The sequence below is a fragment of the Dromiciops gliroides genome, chromosome 1 (assembly GCF_019393635.1).
Source record: "Dromiciops gliroides isolate mDroGli1 chromosome 1, mDroGli1.pri, whole genome shotgun sequence".
Classification (NCBI taxonomy): Eukaryota; Metazoa; Chordata; class Mammalia; order Microbiotheria; family Microbiotheriidae; genus Dromiciops; species Dromiciops gliroides.
The window spans coordinates 314196557-314215856 of NC_057861.1; the positions used below are offsets into that span (position 1 = coordinate 314196557).

At 43.2% G+C, this 19300-nt stretch overlaps 1 protein-coding gene across 4 annotated transcripts in view; it reads right to left on the reverse strand.

Moving 5' to 3' along the window:
• Nucleotides 1–18761, reverse strand: part of MAPK4 (mitogen-activated protein kinase 4) — a 229399-nt gene extending 210638 nt beyond the window's left edge. For all 4 annotated transcript variants that reach the window (XM_043978131.1, XM_043978127.1, XM_043978129.1 and 1 more), the window contains exon 1: nucleotides 18482–18761. The gene's annotated coding sequence lies outside the window, so the exon portion shown is untranslated. The remainder of the gene's footprint in view (nucleotides 1–18481) is intronic.
• Between the last annotated feature and the right edge of the window lie 539 nt (nucleotides 18762–19300).

Consider the following 19300-nt stretch of genomic DNA (forward strand, 5'->3'; position numbering starts at 1 on the left):
ATGTGAAGTGAGCAGAACCAGAAGTACACAATAATAGCAATATTGTATTATGATCAGCTGTGAATAACTTGACTATTCTCATAAATACAATGATCTAAGACAATTCCAAAGAACTCATGATGAAAAATACTGTCTCCAGAAAAAGAACTGATGGAGTCTGAATGAAGATCAAAGCATACTTATTTTTAAACTCTCTATTTTTCTTGGGTCTACTTATTTATTTATTTTTGATCTGTATTTTCTTTTACAACATGATTAATATGGAAATGTTTTCTATGACTACACATGTATAACCTATATCAAACTGCTTGCCTACTCAGTGAAGGGGAGGAAAATGGAAGGAGGGAGAAAATTTGGAACTCGAAAATTTTTAAAATTGTTTAAATTGTTTTAACATGTAATTGGGAAAAATTAAAATATTAAATAGTTTTTAAACATTATTATACCTAGCATATACAGAGTTTTAAGATTTGCAAAATGGGGGGGGCAGCTAGATGGCGCAGTGGATAGAGCACTGGCCCTGGATTCAGGAGGACCTGAGTTCAAATCTGGCCTCAGATGCTTGACACTTACTAGCTATGTGACCCTGGACAAGTCACTTAACCCTCATTGCCCCCCCAAAAAAAACAAGAAAGAGAAAGAAAGGAAAAAAATAGATTTACAAAATGTCTTACAAATACTATCTCATTTTATCCTCATAACAATCCAGGGAGGAAGGTGCTATTATGATCCTCATTTTACAGATGAAGAAACTGAGACAGCCAGAGGTTGAATTATTAGCCCAGGGTCATACAACTAGCAAGTGTCTAAGGTCAAATTTGAACCCAGGTCTTCCTGATTCCAGGTCTCATACTCTATCCACTGGGCTACCTAGTTGCTTTTTATTTCTGGGCACCTTCTTTTCCAAGATCTGTATTACTTGATAGCTAGGTTCTTATTTCATATAATTTCAGTTTGAGGCAATATAGTTTTAGATTACTGAAATCTGACATTACTCTTAGTGGTGATGATTAAATAATAATAGCATTATTATGTCTTACCAATTAAGAAGGTGATACAGGGGACAAAAGGGTAATTCAATATATTCAGAGAGCCAAAGCCCAAACTCAGGATCCAAAGCACAGAGTAAAACCCTGTTGTGTTCAGTGGGGGAGAATGATGGAAAAGAATCTGTGGTTACCAGACATACTTTATGCTCTTCTAATGTTTCATTTATCAATATTGGAGCAAGAAACCAGTCTACTCCTATATTCACTAGAGGACTGAGATCCATTGATAGAATTTACCCAATAGGACAATGGAATTTTGAGGATAAATTCTAGGACGCTTCAAGATGCTCTGAAGGTGGAGTGCTGATAGCCATAAAAACCTAAAGGAAAACAGCACCAGAAGTCATTAAAATGCTAATCAATGCGGTGAGCACTCATGACTGCAGAGAGCTGACAGTGAAGCCTACCTCCTTCCTCTCTTCAAAGAGGTGGTGATCTAGGAGTGCTGAATGAGGCTTACACACATTGTCAGACACAACTGGTCTTGTGATTTGTTTTGCTTATTTAACTGTTCTTTGTTATAAGGAAGAGTCATTGGAAAGTGACAGCAATTTTCCAAAAGAGCATCAAGAAAATATTTTTTTTTTCTTTTCAAAGGAGAGTGTGCTCCAAGACTTTAGCAGGTACAAGGACTTATGAATTCATCATCCCCTCCCTACCACATCCCACCTCAAATGGGATTGTAAATGTTGAGCATTTTCTAGGGAAATATCTGCTTAAGATTATTCCAAACAAAGATTTTTAAGAAAAAAAAAATAAGGACTGAAATCTTCTCTCCCCTGTCCCCTTTCCGATCAAAAAAAGTAGGTCAAATGAAGCAAGGATTAGAGTGGGGGGAGCCAATTTGAAGATGGAAATGGCATCCTGGACACCTGCTCCCAAATTCTACAGGGTAAGTTCATGTTCTTATTGGTAGATTAGAGAGACAGTGCTGACTAGCGCTGGTGCCAACTTGGTGTATCATGAAGGAACTGTCATGTGGGTGGTCCATCTTTCACCAGGGCCATCACATGGCAGATGGATGGGTAGTAGAAGGATACAATTGAACTCCGTTATAATCAGCAGGGGGATTTTTCATCTTCTCTCCCCTCTAAGCTGCAGGGCCCAGAGCAGATGTTCATTCATAGTTGGGCCATTGTTTTTAATTTTTCAACCTCTCTTCCAAGGTGTTTTATTGACACCCCCTTCCTTATTCCAGTTTGGCAAGCACAACCATTTCAAAACCTCAGGGGCCTATTCCCACCTGTTTTCTCTTGTCTTTGGAAACCCCCAGGGCCTTTGGGTCTGGGGTCTTCCCTCAAGTTCTAGGTGCTTGGTTCAACACCACAGGACGCTGCAGCTCCAATAGCAACAAAAAGGAGTCACCTGCCGTGGGGTAAACCACTCTCTCAGATTAACAAGTCAACTTGCCCAGCCAGCTTTTCAAGACCATCTTGCTTCTCAAACTGGACTGTTTCTGAAATATCAGTTAGTTCTCTCTTACTGACTGAGCATAATAACTCTAAAAATAATATGTCAGTATGCCAATGATTGACAAGATTTTCTCAGTTGAGAAGTCCCTTCACCGATGCATATGGCAGCCCATTTAGAACTCAGCCTTAAAGCATTGCCTGAGAAATATAAAGGTTAAGTGGTTTGGCCACTGTCACCCAGGAACTGTCAGAGTAATGATTTGAATCCAGGTCTTCCTAACTCCAGGTCAAGCACTTGGAATCCACACTCTTTCTCCCAACAGTATCTCTCCTCACTGATAGCACTTCTTTCAGTACACATAGCACATCCCTTCCAGCGATTCTTTGAGGTAGGTAGTAGGAGTTAGCATCTCCTCTTTCAGATTGCCTTCAATTCACTCTATATATACCTTGCAACATATGTACCTTGTTATTTACATATTATCTCCCACATTAGAATGTATACTCATTGAGGGCAAGGACAAGGGAATCCTTCTTTGTATAACCAAATCTTATTATAGTACCTAGAACACAAGAAGTGCCTAATAAATGCTTGTTGATGGAGTACATCAATTTTGCTTTTCTTTTGTGTACAGATTTATGATTTCAAGTATGTAGGGAATTCCTGGTATAGAAACACCTTCCATTAATGGAAATTAGCAATCTGCTGGTGACTTTCAGTCTTAGAAAGTCACCAGAGCACTGACAGAAGTTAAGTGTCCATGGTCATAAGCTCATATGTGTCAGAGGCTGGGCCTGGACCCAGGACTTCCTGACTGAGCCTAACAATCTATTTACTAAAAGTGTTTTTCCCTATCTTATAGACCATAAAACATATTCAGAGAAGTAAATGGCCACACATACCTCTTATCATATATTTGATTAGTGTAAGAGCCAAGAAGAGAAGCCAGGGCTTCTGCTTCTAAGTGAGGACTCTTTCCAAAGCTAAGGAGAAGTCAGCCCAAACAAAGGATTATAATTGCCAACATAAGTATAAACAACAATCCTAGCTAATTATTATTATTTTTTTTTGTGTGTGTGTGTGCAGGGCAATGAGGGTCAAGTGACTTGCCAGGGGTCACACAGATAGTAAATGTCAAGTGTCTGAGGCCAGATTTGAACTCAGGTCTTCCTGAATCCAGGGCAGGTACTTTATCCACTGTGCCACCTAGCTGCCCCCTAGCTAATTAATTTCAATCCACCATTTATTAAACCCCAACTATGCGCAAGACTCTGTTCTAAGAGCTGAGAAACAAAGTTGAAAAGTAACAATTCTTGCCCTCTAGGAGCTTAAAATGTAATGGGGGGGGGGCAGCTAGATGGCGCAATGGATAGAGCACTGGCCCTGGAGTCAGGAGGACCTGAGTTCAAATCCGGCCTCAGACACTTAACACTTACTAGCTGTGTGATCCTGGGCAAGTCACTTAACCCCAATTGCCTCACTAAAAACAAAAAACAAAAACAAAATGTAATGAGGGTATGTGGTGGGAACAATATCCTAAGATCCTGCCTCATCAAGGTTAACAAGTTTTTTCCTTAAAAAGTATTAAAATCAAAGCCAGCTAGGTGGCTCAGTGGATAAAGCACTTGCCCTGGATTCAGAAGGACCTGAGTTCAAATCCTGCATCAGACACTTGACACTTACTAGCTGTGTGATCCTGGGCAAGGCACTTAACCTTCATTGCCCTGAAAAACACAACAACCCCAAAAAAGCAAAAAACTAAAACAAAAAGTACTGAAATAATCCTCTGGATAGAATTTACTCAGAGAACTAAAGTCTTGGACTGCTGTCATAACTTCCTGGTGTCTTAGGAACAAAAGCTATACCTAAGTGGGTAGTCACCTGGCTCTTCCCTCAAACTTCTGACGGGCAGAAGGGCAATGTGATGAATATTAGTACAGGGAAGTTGGTCAGAGGTGAATCAATAATGTCTCCTCACTGAATATCTTTGTCCTACTCCAAATATCTTCCCCTATTAGGATTAAGTAAACATTTTGTTACTGTCAGATATTTGCCGAAACTCATTTTGTTCCAAACTTGAACACTGGGCATCAAACCAGCTCAAGTCAGGCCTAGTCTAATAGGATATAATAGAAAAAAGTACTGATTTAGGAATCAGGAGACCCCTGAATTTGAATTCCAGTTCTGACACTGGCTGTATGTCCATAGGCACACATTTTATCCCAGGAACAATGGGGAGCCATGAAAGGTGAAACAACCTAGAAACAAAATGTTCAGATCTGGGCATTAGCAAGATTAATTAATTTGGTAGCCGTGTGAAGGATGGATGAATTTGATTAACACTTATTTCCTGTTTAAGGACATTAGTTGAAGATTATACTATTATCAAACAATACTGTAGCCTTGTTCCTACAGCTAATCATGCTGGAAGGGTTAATTTTTCTTGGTTAGGACTCCGGGGTATACCATTGTGCAGGCCCAGCACTGGGAGAGGTAATTAACTTCGAAAACCTAGAGCTCGATTAATGATATTTCATAAACTCATGTAGCTAGCTGAGCCATGTAGTTCCATTTGCCTCTAGGCAGATATGCAATAAAAATATCCAACTGCCCTGACAGCTTTCCTTTCTCCAGAGTAAATAGTTCATTGGCCTTTATTCCCCAAAGGCTTAGCCACAGACTGGAACTCTGACCTGGGAATGCAATTTTCAAACTTGTTCTTTAAGGAAAAAAGTTAAAAAAAAAATTCCTTGTAAGATCCAGTGCTGTCAATGAGCTCAGAACAAGCAGAAATCGTGGACAGAATGGGATACAACAGGCTTCAGAGAGACAGTACTTTGTTTTACATACAGTGTTCAGGCTGAAAGAAACTTGACAGAAGAATCTATTGCCCAAAGTCTTCTTCCCAGATAAGGAAACTGAGGTGCAAAAAAAGGAAGTGACCTGTCCCGCGAGAAGACTGGCTTCTAAACTGTGCTTTTATAACTACTTAATGACCTCTAAAACAAGGCCCTGAATTTCCTGACTTGAAGGTTTGCGCTGTGTGCTGTCTGTCTTTTCTCTCTCACTCCCAAACTATTCCTTTTCCAGTGCCCTACAAGGGTTCAAACTTTGCAAGTTACCCATAAGTGACTAGGCAAATCACCACCAGCTGTCCTCTCTCAGAACATAAAATGGAGAGGGAAGGGATGAGAATGTCCATCTAAAGAGGTAAGAATTGATCCACAGGCACAGTCCTTCAAGGTCAGGTAAAGGACATGATTCAGGTTGCCACCTATAACATCTCCAACCCAGAAATCCCCCACTTGCAAATCCTGTCCATGAGGCTTTCCCATTCTTTTTTTTTTTCTCAGACATTGTGACCATAAAATTAAGGGAAAGAACTACTTCGAAACCTGGGAAGGGAAGGAATGGGAAAAACTATTTTATCACAAGAACCCATATGTAGGCACATGCCTTCTAAAGGCCAGAATAGATCCCTCATTTCCTGAAATATAAGGATCCCTCAAGGAATTCAACTGGAGAGCCCAAGCCTGGCATTCAAATACCCCATAGTTCTCCCTTTCCTCATCAAGAATTCAGTCTGCATTAATATCTCGAGGTTGGGAGCCCAAGTTGGTTTCTCTGCTTTCAAAATGGAATGCTGAGGGGCCTACAGAAACCAGAGCTGCACCTGGCAACCCCGTGCAGCTACATTTATCAAAATAGTTTGTATTTTCATAGAGCAAAAGTCCACTCTTTCTTCTCACTCTCCTCTCCCACTGACCTTGGTCCCTTTTCCTCTATCTACTATGCATGTGTGCACATGTAAACACACACACATGTGCATGTGCACGTATACACACACACACACACACTGAGATTAGGGCAAAGGGAACTGTGAAAAACAGAGAAAGATACAAAGATAGGCAGAAGTGCTTGACAGACCAAGGAAGATTGCTTTCCTGACATCATTTTCAACTGGGCACCTGTCTTACTGGCTCTGATCTCAGCCCTTAGTCTCCCTGGGTGTAGGCACATTTTCCATAGACATCCAGATGCTTTCTGTACTTAGAATTCCATTCATGCGAACCTCTGCTCTCAAGTTCCAAACCTGCAAAGTGGCTGGTGGGGCTCTCTGGTTATGAATGGGGTAGACTGTAGCAGGAGGGTTTTGCATTTATCCCTGGGTATCTTTCTTGGCATCATTTTTGACAGTGAAATGAACTACTCCATACAAAGTAGAATGCTTCCAGGAGGAAGGACCATTGCTCAGCAAGGGTCAAGGGGCTGGGAACTTACACATCTCTCTTCAGGGAATCACCACCCCAATGGTACTGGTTGAAGATTCATCCCTTGGGCTTTCTAAGTGACAGAATCCAAATGGTGATAGTACATTGCTCAAAGGCAACTGGGAAGGTCGGCTAAATCACAGGCATGTCATAAAGTGCTCTAGAAAGGGACCATCATTCTACACTCTGGTCTTTAGAGTCTCCCACCAATCATCCAGGTACTAGGAGGAATAGAAAGCATAAGAATGACAATAAAAGGGAATCATATGCTTAGAATTCTCTCTCTCCCCATTTTTACTCCTGGCTTCTCTGCCATCCTCAAATTTCAGCTCAAAATGCCACCTGCAAGAGGCCTTTCCAGGCCTTCCCCAATGCTGGGTTTTCCCCACTCTGAGATTGTGTCTTGTTTACTTTGATTGGGTTTTTTTTGTGGGACAATGAGGATTAAGTGACTTGCCCAGGGTCACACAGCTAGTAAGTGTAAAGTGTCTGAGGCCACATTTGAACTCAGGTCCTCCTGAATCCAGGGCCGGTGCTTTACGCACTACACCACCTAGCTGCCCTGTCTTATTTACTTTGAATATATGTTTTATGTACATAGTTATTTGCATGTTACCTGCCCATTAGAATGTAAGCTTCCTGAGGCCAGGGACAGTTTTTGCCTGTCTTTGTATCCTCAGCATTTAGCATAGCACTCAGCATACTGTAAACACTTAATGTTTGTTGACTTAACATGTTTCATACCCCATCGATGCCCTGGAAGCCAATGAGATGATCCAATAATTTTCAAATCATCAGCTTAGCAGAAATTGGGAATTGTATATTAGGTTTATCAAGATCCCTCATGAGGAGAGGAAGGACCTGGCCTGGTGGACTTTTATGTTCCCAGGTTGTCTTATTTCATAAACCTTGGAAATTCAATTCAATAAGCACTTAGTAATTGCCTACTGTGTGCTGCACTAGGTGCTAGGCACATAAAGACAAATGCAAACTATTCCCTGCCTTTAAGGAGTTCACATTCTTTTGTTGGGGGGGGGGAGGCAATGAGGGTTAAATGACTTGCCCAGGGTCACACAGCTAGTAAATCTCAAGTGTCTGAGGCCAGATGTGAACTCAGGTCCTCCTGAATCCAGGGCCGGTGTTTTATCCACTGAGCCACCTAGCTGCTCCAGGAGTTTACATTCTATTATGTGAAAATGACAGCTACATAATTAAATCAATAGAAAATATATACAAATTTGATACCGACTAATCTCAGAGTGCTCAGGACATTAAAAACCAGAGAACTCAAAAAAGGTCTTTCATAACAGATGGCACATGAGCCTTGAAGGGAAGGAAAGGGTTCCCAGAGGCAGAGATGAAAAGGGAGAATGTGCTAGCTGGGCAAGAGTAGGGGTAGTCTGTACAAAGCCATGGACACAGAAGGTAGAACAACATGGCTGGGGAACCTTCAGGAACCCAGTTTGTCCAGAATTTAAACTGTCTGAAAAGCAGTAATGGGTCATCAGCCTGGAAAGAAAGACTTAGAAATCTCAGTCTCTTGACTCAGTCTGTCTCCAGTGAACTCAACACATAGATGATATTGGTTGAAGATCCACCTCTTTGGCATTGCTGCCTTCTTGCCACACTGGGAAAGGCGATACTGTGGATCTCAAAGGTGTCTGGGAGCTTCAACTAAATTATAAGCATGTCAAAAAGAGCTCTGGAAAGAGGACATCACCCAATGATGGCAGTTATTTTATTTTTATCCTCAGGGTCTTCTGTCATGGTCTACCCATCCATGCTATGTAACCCTTGGCAAGTACCTAACCCCTTAGTTGCCCCCAAAGCAACTCTCTGAGAGTATTATTTGCATAACAGGTACTGAGCTCCACTAGGAGGAGTTTCCCCACAAGGTATTCCTTATACCAATAAAATATATCAGGGGTAAAAAAACAACAACCTCAAAACCCAAACCTAGAACCCATGGCCAAAGGGGTTCTAGAATAGAATGGACATATTAGAGAGATTCCCTATAAATGTTGAGGTCCTTCACATGGTCCTGTTTATGGATGACATATTTATTGCATTAGACCCCAGAGTACCACAGAGGCTCCTTAATGAGATAGTCAGTCTAATGTTGGTTACCCATAACCATCCACATAGGAAAAACTATGTGGATGAAGAATACATATCACTTCATATAAGCAGTTGTATAAACAACGAGTAGGACCCAGAAGTAAACCAGGAAAGAGAGTTAGATTGTCTGTGGAAAATTTCAAAGTTCTTTTAATGACCTCAAGTTCTCCTTGAACAAAGGCTTATCTTCTTAATTATTAATATTCTTCCAATGATGTTGCATGACTATAAGTCATGGGTCTGTAATATCTAAAGAACAACATTTGATCAGCTAAAGGGTAATGGAGAAATGCATAGTAGACATGTTTTTGGGGGGTTATTTCAATCTGTGAAATTTTTTGTGGTGCCATTTGGGGTTTTCTTGGCAAAGATACTGGAGTGGTTTGCCATTTCCTTCCCCAGCTAACTTTACAAATGAGGAAACTGAGGCAAACAGGGTTAAGTGACTTGCTCAGGGTCACATAGCTAGTAAGTGTCTGAGGGCAGATTTCAACTCAGGAGGATGAGTCTTCCTGACTCCAGGCCTGGCACTGTATACACTTTACCACCTATTTGCACCATAGTAGACATGAGCATGTTGCAACTATTATAGAAAAGGAATTAAGAATGAGAAGTCATGCAAAAGATGTCCCCTAAAAAGTGTAAGACTGACAAAGATAGACCAGTCACATGCCAGTAGCATTTGGTGGATAAACTCCTTGTCCTACTGGGATCTGTGGGCTGTCAGAAATCGAGGAAGGTCCCTAGCACATTAGATGGACCCCATCTGGCAAACTTTCAGGAAGACATGGACAAGAGTCACAAGGGATCAGCACACATGGATAGGGTAAGGGCCTTGGTTTTGGTGGGAAAACCCACAATGAAAGAATCACAGACCCAGCAGCACCAAACACTTAGGATGCTGTCTTGACCAAAGTAGGTGCTTAAAAAGCGTTCCTTGAATTGAATTGGTAACTAGAAATGAAGGAAAGGTTCTGAATAGCAGCATGACCAGGGAGAACAGTGGAGAGTTCAAGGGTTCTAATCCTAGCTGCTATTAACTACAGTCAGTATGACTTTGGGTGAGTCATCTAATTAATTAGAAGAACAACAGGTTACATCTACAGAGCACTGTGACTACAAAGCCCTTCACAGGTGGCTTCCTATGATCTTCAGGGCAACAGCTCTCAACAAAGAATATTTGAAGAAGCTGATTAGAGTGGTTAAGGCTCTTGTTCATAGTCATACAACCAGTAAATGGCAAAGCAGAGACACGAGCTCACGAGCAAATCCAATAATCCTCCTGCCTAACATTCTGCTTCTTGGTGTTTTTGTGCCACATCTTAGAAGGCCACTAACAAACTGGACAGCATCCAAGAGAAGATGAACAGGACACGAACAGGACAGTAAGGAAAATCCAAAAACAAAACAAAACAAAAAACCCTACCACCAGAAAATAAAGTCCTCGTTCTCCTTGAGTTCTTTACAGCATTTGATACTTCCTTTGGCATCCATGATGCTCAAGTCTGTAAGGTCTAGTTCTACTCCTTTGAGTGCTCCTACTCTGTCTCCTTACTGGCTTCTTCTGTCCCTTAAACAAATGTACCCTCCCAGGTTTTGTCTTTGACACTACTCTTTCCATATGTTGCCTCCACCATGTGGATGGTCCATCCAACTACCATCCAGACCTGAACTCATCAACTTCCACCCAAAATCTTCCTCCTGGCTTTACCATTTCTGTGGTTGGCACTATTCCCAAGTACATCAGTGCTCTTGCCAAACTAGTAAACTTTCCTCCTTCCCTGTGCTCATCCTGCCTTCTTCCATCCCCTTAAGTGAAATAGTATAAAGGGAGAAGAGAAGAGTTCAGAGTGTTGGAAGATACCCACAGCTAGCAGGCATGACTTGGCTGAAGATCTAACAAAGGAGACTGAAAAGGACCACTCAGACAAATGGAAAGAGAGCCAGGAGAGAACAGGGTGAAAAAAACCTAGGAAGAATATATCCCTCCCTTTCTTAAGGTAGAATTTGATTGCTACCTCTTCCTTCCCCCCTCAAAGATCCTAGACCAAGAAAAACTGATCTCTTCTCAAAATTCTATAGCACTGTCCAGACTGTTTTTGTTTTGTTGTTTGCCTGCCCATTCTCCCTTGTATCATAATTACTTGGGTAGCTGTTTTAGCCTCCTTATTAGACTATAAATTGCTTGAGGGCAAGATACCTGTTTTAGGTGATTAATAAACACTGCACTGAATTGATGGTGATCCTTCAGCTAGGTTTCACCCTTCAAGGACAAGGACTAGACTGTTTTGCTGGACCTCAGAGGGCAAAACTATGACCAATGGGTGATAGGTAGATGAGATGACAATATCATCAGGCATTACTATTACTGACAAGATGGCCACACTCAAAGAGTATTTGTCAAAGGTTCATTGTTAGTGTGGCAAGAGGTCTCCAGTACAATACTTCAGGGATCTGTGCTCAGATCTGTGCTGTTTTACATTTTTATCAATGACTTAGGTATAGGCATAGATGGCTTGCAGACCAGAATTGCTGATGGCACTAAGCTGGGAGGGACAGCTCTCGTGAGAGATGAGAGTCAGTATCCCCAAAGATCTTAACAGGTTAGAGCACAAGGCAGAATCTAATAAAATGAAATTCAATAAGGATAAATGTCAACTCTTACACTTTTCTGTCTCACATAACGAAATGGCCTTACTTGCCAAGGTAAACCCCTATATGTACACAAGTGATCCCATTTCAAGCCAATCTTCTCCAGCAGACTGCCTCCTTTATCTTCCCCATTCTCTCATCCATCTTCAATCCCTCCCTGTCTACCTACTGCTTCAGTGTTGTCTTCAAGTCTTCATCCTCAAAAATAATCACTTGATCCATCCATCACTGCTAGCTATTGTTCTATATCTCTTTTCCTTATTGTGGCTAAACTCCTTGAAGAAGTTGTCTACAATAAATGCCTTCATTCCTTTCCTCTCACTTTGAAACTGCTCTCCAAAGTTACTCTCTTAATTGCCAAAACTTTTCTCTCTCTAGTCTCATCCTTCTTGACTTCTCTGCAGTCTTTGATGGTGCAGCCAAGTAGCACCTGGATACAGCACTGGCCCTGAAATTGGGAGGACCTGAGTTCAAATCTCACCTCAGACACTTACTAGCTGCATGACCCTGGGCAAGTCACTTAACTCCAATTGCCTTAAAACATCCAGGGTCATCTCCAGTCATCCTGATGCATATCATGCCATTGGACCTAGATAGCTCTGGAGGAAAAAGTGAGGCTGGTGACTTTGCACAGCCCTCCTGCACTTAAATCCAATGCTCTGCAAGTCATGACATCACCTCAATGTCACCGTCTTCCTTGAAAACAAAGGACAAACAACAATAACAACAGGTCTTTGACACCATGGATTACCCTCTTCTCCATACTCTCTTCCTGGTTCTCCTCCTACTTGTTCAGTCACTCCTCAATTTCCTTTGTTGGCTCTTCATTAAGGTCACAATAACTGTGGGTACCTTCCAAAGCTCTGTCCTGGGGCCTCTTCTTTTTGCCCTTTATACCAGCTCCCCTTTGCCCTCTAGCCCCAGCCTCCTATTGCCTTAATCTCCCTAAGGAATTTGGAATGAAATTGGACTAGAATGAGTCCAGAGGTCCATTCCAGTTCTAAAATTCTTTGACCTCTAAGGTCCTTTCTAGTTCAAATATTCTATGATTACGTAGCTTCAGGATCAGATTCTCCCAGTGGCTAAGCAACTGGAAGCTATATTAATAATCCTTGGGGCCCTAGAGTATGATTTAGTGGAGGTGAACCTTATTCCAAGTGAAGTTTTATGTATATCTAATTTATTAAAATGCACAAGAGCCAACATTATAGCAAATTCTTTTATAAAAACAGCAAGAAAAAAATCCTTTTGCAAAGTCAATGGTCACAACCTGTAACCCCCTAATTTATCTGTTTGAAATCTGGATTTTTTCTACCTTAAATACTGATGAAATCCTTAAATCGGGTTTTTGCAATATGAGGTATTAATTAGATCAGTGTATTAATTGAAACACTTTCCCTTCCTGAAGCTAAGCTATTTTGGCTAGCTTGGTTAAGAACACTTAATGAAGACTTGTATTTTTACAAATTGGGTTTTAGTACATTTTAAGCAAACTAGGACTGTTAGAGCTGAAGGAGCCCTTAGAGTTAATTTTATTCATATGCTACATATTACAGAAGAGGGGTAGGGGGGTAAGTGTCTTACTTAAGGTCATATCATATGGCAAGGTAGTTCAGTCTGCCTGACTCTTTGTGACCCAATTTAGGTTTTCTTGGCAAAGATACTGGAGTGGTTTGCCATTTTCTTCACATCATTTTGCATTTGAGGAAACTGAGGCAAACAGGATTAAGTGACTTGCTCAGGGTCACAAAGCTAGTAAGTGTCTGAGGCTGGATTTGAACTCAGGAAGATGAGTCTTCTGTACTCTAGGCCTGGGACTCTATCCACTGCACCACCTAGCTGCCCAAGGGAGGAGTAGCAGAGCCCAATCTGAACATTCTGAGTACTAGCCAAGTGCCTTATATCCACTGAAAAGGGGTGCCCAGTAGACATCCAAGTAAGGCTGTTTTAAGTGAACAGAAGAAAGGGATGTTTCTAATGAAAACCTTAAATCACTTAAACCAGTTAGCAGTCATTGGCCCAGGAAAATTATATATTATGAGGTAATATAGTAGTTTAAACTTCCCAGAATGATTCTATTTTCTAGTATCAATTTGCCCTGCAATCTCTTTCTTTCAGTCATTCAACAAATATTTCTTAGACACTATATGCAAGGTGGGGCCTAAGACTATGTCCAGGTGATAAAGTCTCTTACTCCAAGTTTTCATTGAAGTCCAACCTGGACCTAGTTATCAGAAACACAGAGTAGCTTATATTGACTTAATTGAAGAAAAAGAAAAACAAAAACCAATTTCATCACAATCAGAGCTCTCCAAAAGTGAAATGGGCTGTGTCAAGAGGTAGTGGGTTCCCTGTGACTACAAACAAAAGCTCAATGACTACTAGTCAGAGAATGTGTTGTAGATAGAGGGCATTCTTGTTCAGACTTAGGGAGCATCTAAGATTCTTTCTAATTTTGAAATCCTGTGATTCTATAACCTGTTAGTAGGATCCAAACCCATGAAGTTTTGCTGTAAATATATTAGATGTAGTGGTGTGCGAATGATGGTGTAGTGGTGGAGAATATTTAACACCTGGCTTGCTGGAGAAAAATGTACATATGAAACAGGGGGGGGGGTTTTGTTTGTTTTGTTGGGTTTTTTTGGTGAGGCAATTGGGGTTAAGTAACTTGCCCAGGGTCACACAGCTAGTAAGTGTTAAGTGTCTGAGGCCAGACTTGAACTCAGGTCCTCCTGAATCCAGGGCCAGTGCTCTATCCACTGCACCACCTAGCTTCCCGATGTGAAACAGTTTTAAGTTTAATCTGCATTATTAATATTTTCTCCATCACTTTCTTATTCATTCATTCATTCATCCATCCATCCATCTATCCATTTATTTATTTGTTTGGTTTTTTGTGGGGCAATGAGGGTTAAGTGACTTGCCCAGGGTCACACAGCTAGTAAGTGTCAAGTGTCTGAGGTTGGATTTGAACTCAGGTCCTCCTAAATCCAGAGCTGGTGCTTTATCCACTTCACCACCTAGCTGCCTTACTTTCTTAATAATAATAATAATAGTGGAGGAATAGAAGATAGAAGAGACAGGGCAGGAAGAGGAGGAACAGAAGAAGAAACAAAGGAAGGAAGGAAAGAATAAAGAGACAGGAAGGAAAGAAGGAAGGAAGGGAGGGAGGGAAAGCATTTATATGGTATCTACTATGTGCCAGGCACTATGCTAAGTGCTTTACAAATATTACCTCATTTCATTTTCACAACAAACCCTGGGAGGTGGGTGCCAGTATTATCCCTGTTATATGTTGACAAAACTGAGGCAAACAGAGGTTGTGACCTGCCTAAAGACACAGAGCTAGTAAGTGGCTGAGGCCATATTTGAACTCAGGTCTTCCTGAATCTGGGCCCACATTTCTATCCATTGTGCTGTATAATCCACAAAACAATGAATCAGCCCCTGATTTGTAGCATGTTTGCTGATTTCTGAGACATAAATGCTTATGCTGAAAAATTAACAATTGGCTCTGAGCCCACACAATTTGGCTCTAGAACACACTTGAATTTAGATGCCACTCCAGTAGCAGGAAAAAGAATTAATCTGACTTCCAAAGGGGAAACTATAAAAAGAGTTCATCTGACTACTATTTGAGCATAGGAAGCTCTGGTTTAAGACAAGAAGTGGCAGATTCTTTTCATTAAGAGACATTTCCCAATTCTTTAAATTGTCTTATTCTATGTTGCATTGTATTGTTGTTGTATTAGTTATGTCCTTCAGTAGTGTTATTGATTGACAGACAGGGAGAGCTAGAAATTATGGGGATCCTTATCACACATAGAAGAGTAGAAGTCAACCAAGGAATAGAGGTCACCCTGAATACTGTTATTAATTTCAATTTGACATCGACTTCCCTCGCAAGTCTATCCTCCAGAAGTTGCTCTCACTCACTACCACTTACTGACAGAAGAGCTTCCCCTGACCTGCTGCTTAAGCAGCTGCTGAAAGAGATCCCCCCAGTCCCTCTTCCTTCTCCCATTGCTACTCATTAGCCCATTAGCAGATGCTTAAAAGCAGCAGGCTGGGGAAAATTCTGCTGCCTATCAAGTGTAGCTGCTGTGAGTCTGGGCAGGGAGAAATCAGCAGCCAATATCCTTTGTGTGTAAATCAACCCAAAAGGTGATTAAAAAAACAAACCTAACAACAACATAACAACCCTTACTAGGTCAGTTTGGATACCAAAATACAAGGTATGGTACTCCCTTTTACAAGGATCTTGCCACAGAATGGACCAAATAATAAGAGAATGAATTTCCTCTTTAGACCTGCAGAGGAGTAAGAGTTCTCCCTGGGAAAATGTTCCCAAGTGTGCTCTAAAACCAAGAAGGTAGTCCTAAATTGAGACCTGACCCAAAACACAAGAAACCTCACATTAGCCACAACCTAATGAAGAAAAATGGCAAGGTGTCACACCTTTTTTTTTTTTTTTTGGTGAGGCAATTGGGATTAAGTAACTTATTTAGGGTCACACAGCTAGCAAGTGTCAAATGTCTGAGGCCAGATTTGAAATCAGGTCCTTCTGAATCCAGGGCTAGTGCTTTATCCACTGTGCCACCTAGCTGCTCCTAAGGTGTTACAACTTTTCATAGAACTCAAATGCTAGAGGAGACCTGGTCAGGGAGGGCTTAAGGGCAATGAGACTGCAGGAACCCTAGGGAGGGTACTTGGTTCCCAGGAATATCTCCCCCCACCTGCCTGCTGATGCTCAGAGCTCCTTAAAAAGAGGTCCAAACCTTTACTACAAAGGCAAACCGCTAGAGGATAAATGCATGGGCGGGGGAAGTAATTGAAAGTCATGCTCAGGTATAAATATCAGACCCTTCTCAGAGCATAGTTTCATGAAATGGAAAGCTTAGTGTTAGTTCAGGCTAGGCACAGGGCCTGCATCCCTCACCCTGCCTACCCGATTGCTCTGCACATTCTATAGACTCAAGACAATATTTCTGGAGTGACTGCAAATCCCATTACCTTCTTTGGTGATCTATTCCATTGTCTAATGAAACTCAGCTCATTTGAATCATAGATGGAAAACTGGAAGGGGCATTAGAGATCATCTAGTCCAACCTTCCCACTTTACAGATGAGGAAACTGAGACCCCAAGAGATTAAGTGACTTGCTCAAGGTCACACAGGTAATAAATAAGTGGCAGAACCAAAACAGGGATTCAGGTCTTAAGACTCCAAGTTCAGGGTTCTTCCTCCTGCACCAGCTGTATAAACTATTAAAGTTGAAAGAGACCCTAGTTCAACCCCCTCTTTTGACACCAGAGGAAAGTAAGGGCCAATGAATCTGGGCCCAAGCCAGAACTCCAAGTCAGGTCTCTTGAGTCTTAGCCAAGAGCTATTTCAATTCTACCTTGCTGTTTATCTTAGGTCTAACCTTCTTGCGTCTAACCAAAATCCCTCACTGCATCTCAGGCACATTTCCTCTCATTTTGTCTTCAGTAGGGAGGAACAGATGGTTACAGCTTTTCCTACAGCATATGATAAAGAGTTCAGAAAGGTTAGATGCTTGGCTGCCCGTTTTTCTCAGACTTCTCACATAGGCAGGGTTCAGATATTGGGGAGAAAAGGGAGGGGGGAAGGGACATAAACCAAAAGACACTTAAACTATATATCTCTCTTCTCTTCCCTGCCAATGCTAGCTTAAGGAACATTTCCCACTCTAGAGGTTCCCTGCACCTACTGGGCAGGGATTAATGTTTATTGAATTTAAGAGAAAGTTAGAGTAGCAAGCTTAAATGACAAGCGGGAAGGTTACATTAGGAAAGTCACTTACAAATATATGTGAATGGAAATTGTCTGCTTGGGAGGGTGAAGCTTGTGAGAGCATTTGAAGAGGCACATGATGGGGTGAGAGGCAGCAGTCTGATAAATGCTCCAATTCATGAACAAATTCAAGACAAACTGCCTGGGTCCCAAGAACATTTCTGACCAGCACCGCTAAATCCACTTCTCCCCCTTCCAGAGACCCGGAAACCGCTGACTTCTCCCTAGCATTCCCCTTACATCCCCTCTCTCCCTACCTCCTGGGGCATCTGGTGACGATCCCCAGGCTACCTAACACCTTTCCTCCCGGGGAGCGTAGATGAAAGAACAAAAGCAAAAGCTGTCTCGGGTTCTGGGTTGCTTTTAAGAATAAGGCGCAATGAATGCAGGATGCTGCTGGATAGATGCTGCATTGGACTGAGTTTTCGTGCAAAAAGAACCACTCCGACTCTGCCCTCACAGTCCCTCCCGGGGAGAATGAAGGACTCAGCCTGAGAATGAGGAATTACAGTAAGGCTACCTCTCTCCGGGCTCTGTCAACCTCAGATACCGAGCCTTTCCTCTCATGTGGTGAGACCCCCGACAGCAGACCCCATTTTCCTGGTGACACAAGGAAAACCCGTGTGTGTTTGGGGTGGGAGTGGGAACTATTAAATTAACCCTTTCTTGGGGGAAGAGGATGAAGACAAGGAAACTAAGACAGAGCCCATTTAACCGAGGGACAAAACCGCGAAATCGCTGTATCCATCACCCCATGCAACCTTAAGAACCTTATGTGACCCTCTGGGAACCCGGCTTTCCTCTTCCCCTATCCAGTCCGCTAATCTCTCTCTCTCTCTCACACACACACACACACACACACACACACGCAATCATTCCATTCAAATCACCGAATCTCACTCTGGACAAAACCCCGAGTCCAGGCTTCTCATAGAGGGGTCGAAGCTGCTGTGCCCTAGAGGCATGCCTCTCTCCGTGGGACCCACGGGGAACTTCTCGGGGGGATCGGGCTCGGGGAGGCTGGGGCTGGCAGGGCGAAGCGTAGCTAGCGTTTCTTTCTCTTTTCTGCCGGGCCAGGAGCAGCGCGGGGGACCCTGCCCTGAACTCCCGAGGAAGCAGCAACAGCAGGGAAGAAAGAAAGCGAGCGGAGGCAAAAGCCACTTACCCAGAGAGCCACCCGATCGCTGCTCAGGTTCGCTCCCGCAGGAGAGGTAGCGAGCCGCCCGCGGCGGCGGCGGCGGCAGCGGCGGCAGCGGCGCCTTTGTCTGCGCCTCTGCCTCTCTGGCTACGGCTCGTCCAGCCTCCGCCGCTGACCCTCCGAGGCGCCCGGTCGCTTGGGCGAGCCCCGGAGCTTTGGACCCCGAGCTCAAACAGCCAGAGCTCTCTCAGTCCGTGCGGGAGCCAGCCTTCCCTATCTGCTTCTCTCTCTCTCTCTCTCTGTGTCTCTCCTCCTCCTTCTTCTTCTTTTTCTCCTCCTCCTCCTTCTCCTTCTCCTCCTCCTCCTCCTTCTCCTCCGCCTCCCCCCTGCGCCGGGCCCGTTCTCCTCCCGGCTCCGCCCCGGGCTCGGGCCCCGCCTCCGCCGTCAGTCACCCGGTCCGGGGGGCCCCCCACCTGCTGCAGCTGTGATCGCGCTGCGCCGCGGGGTGCGTGGAGGGGAATCACAGCTGGACCAGGCGGCGGCCGCAGCGCTGGGCCCCGGGACGGCCTCTGCGCCGCCAGCTGGGAAGGGAGCTCCCAGGAGGCTCCAGGAGCCGACTGGCTCAATGGCCCAGGACCAAAGCAGGAGCAGGTGGAGCAGACTCTGCTCCCTCCTGAGTTCCCTCTCCAACTCTTCGCCCCGGGATGTCGGGAGGGACACTGGGCTCTTCTGGATTTGGATTATGCCCCACTTTGTCTTCCAACTCTTCGACCTTCTTCCACTATTCCTGAGGAAATTGGCCGCTCGGACAGCGGTCTGCACACTTACAATGATCACTGGCCCGCT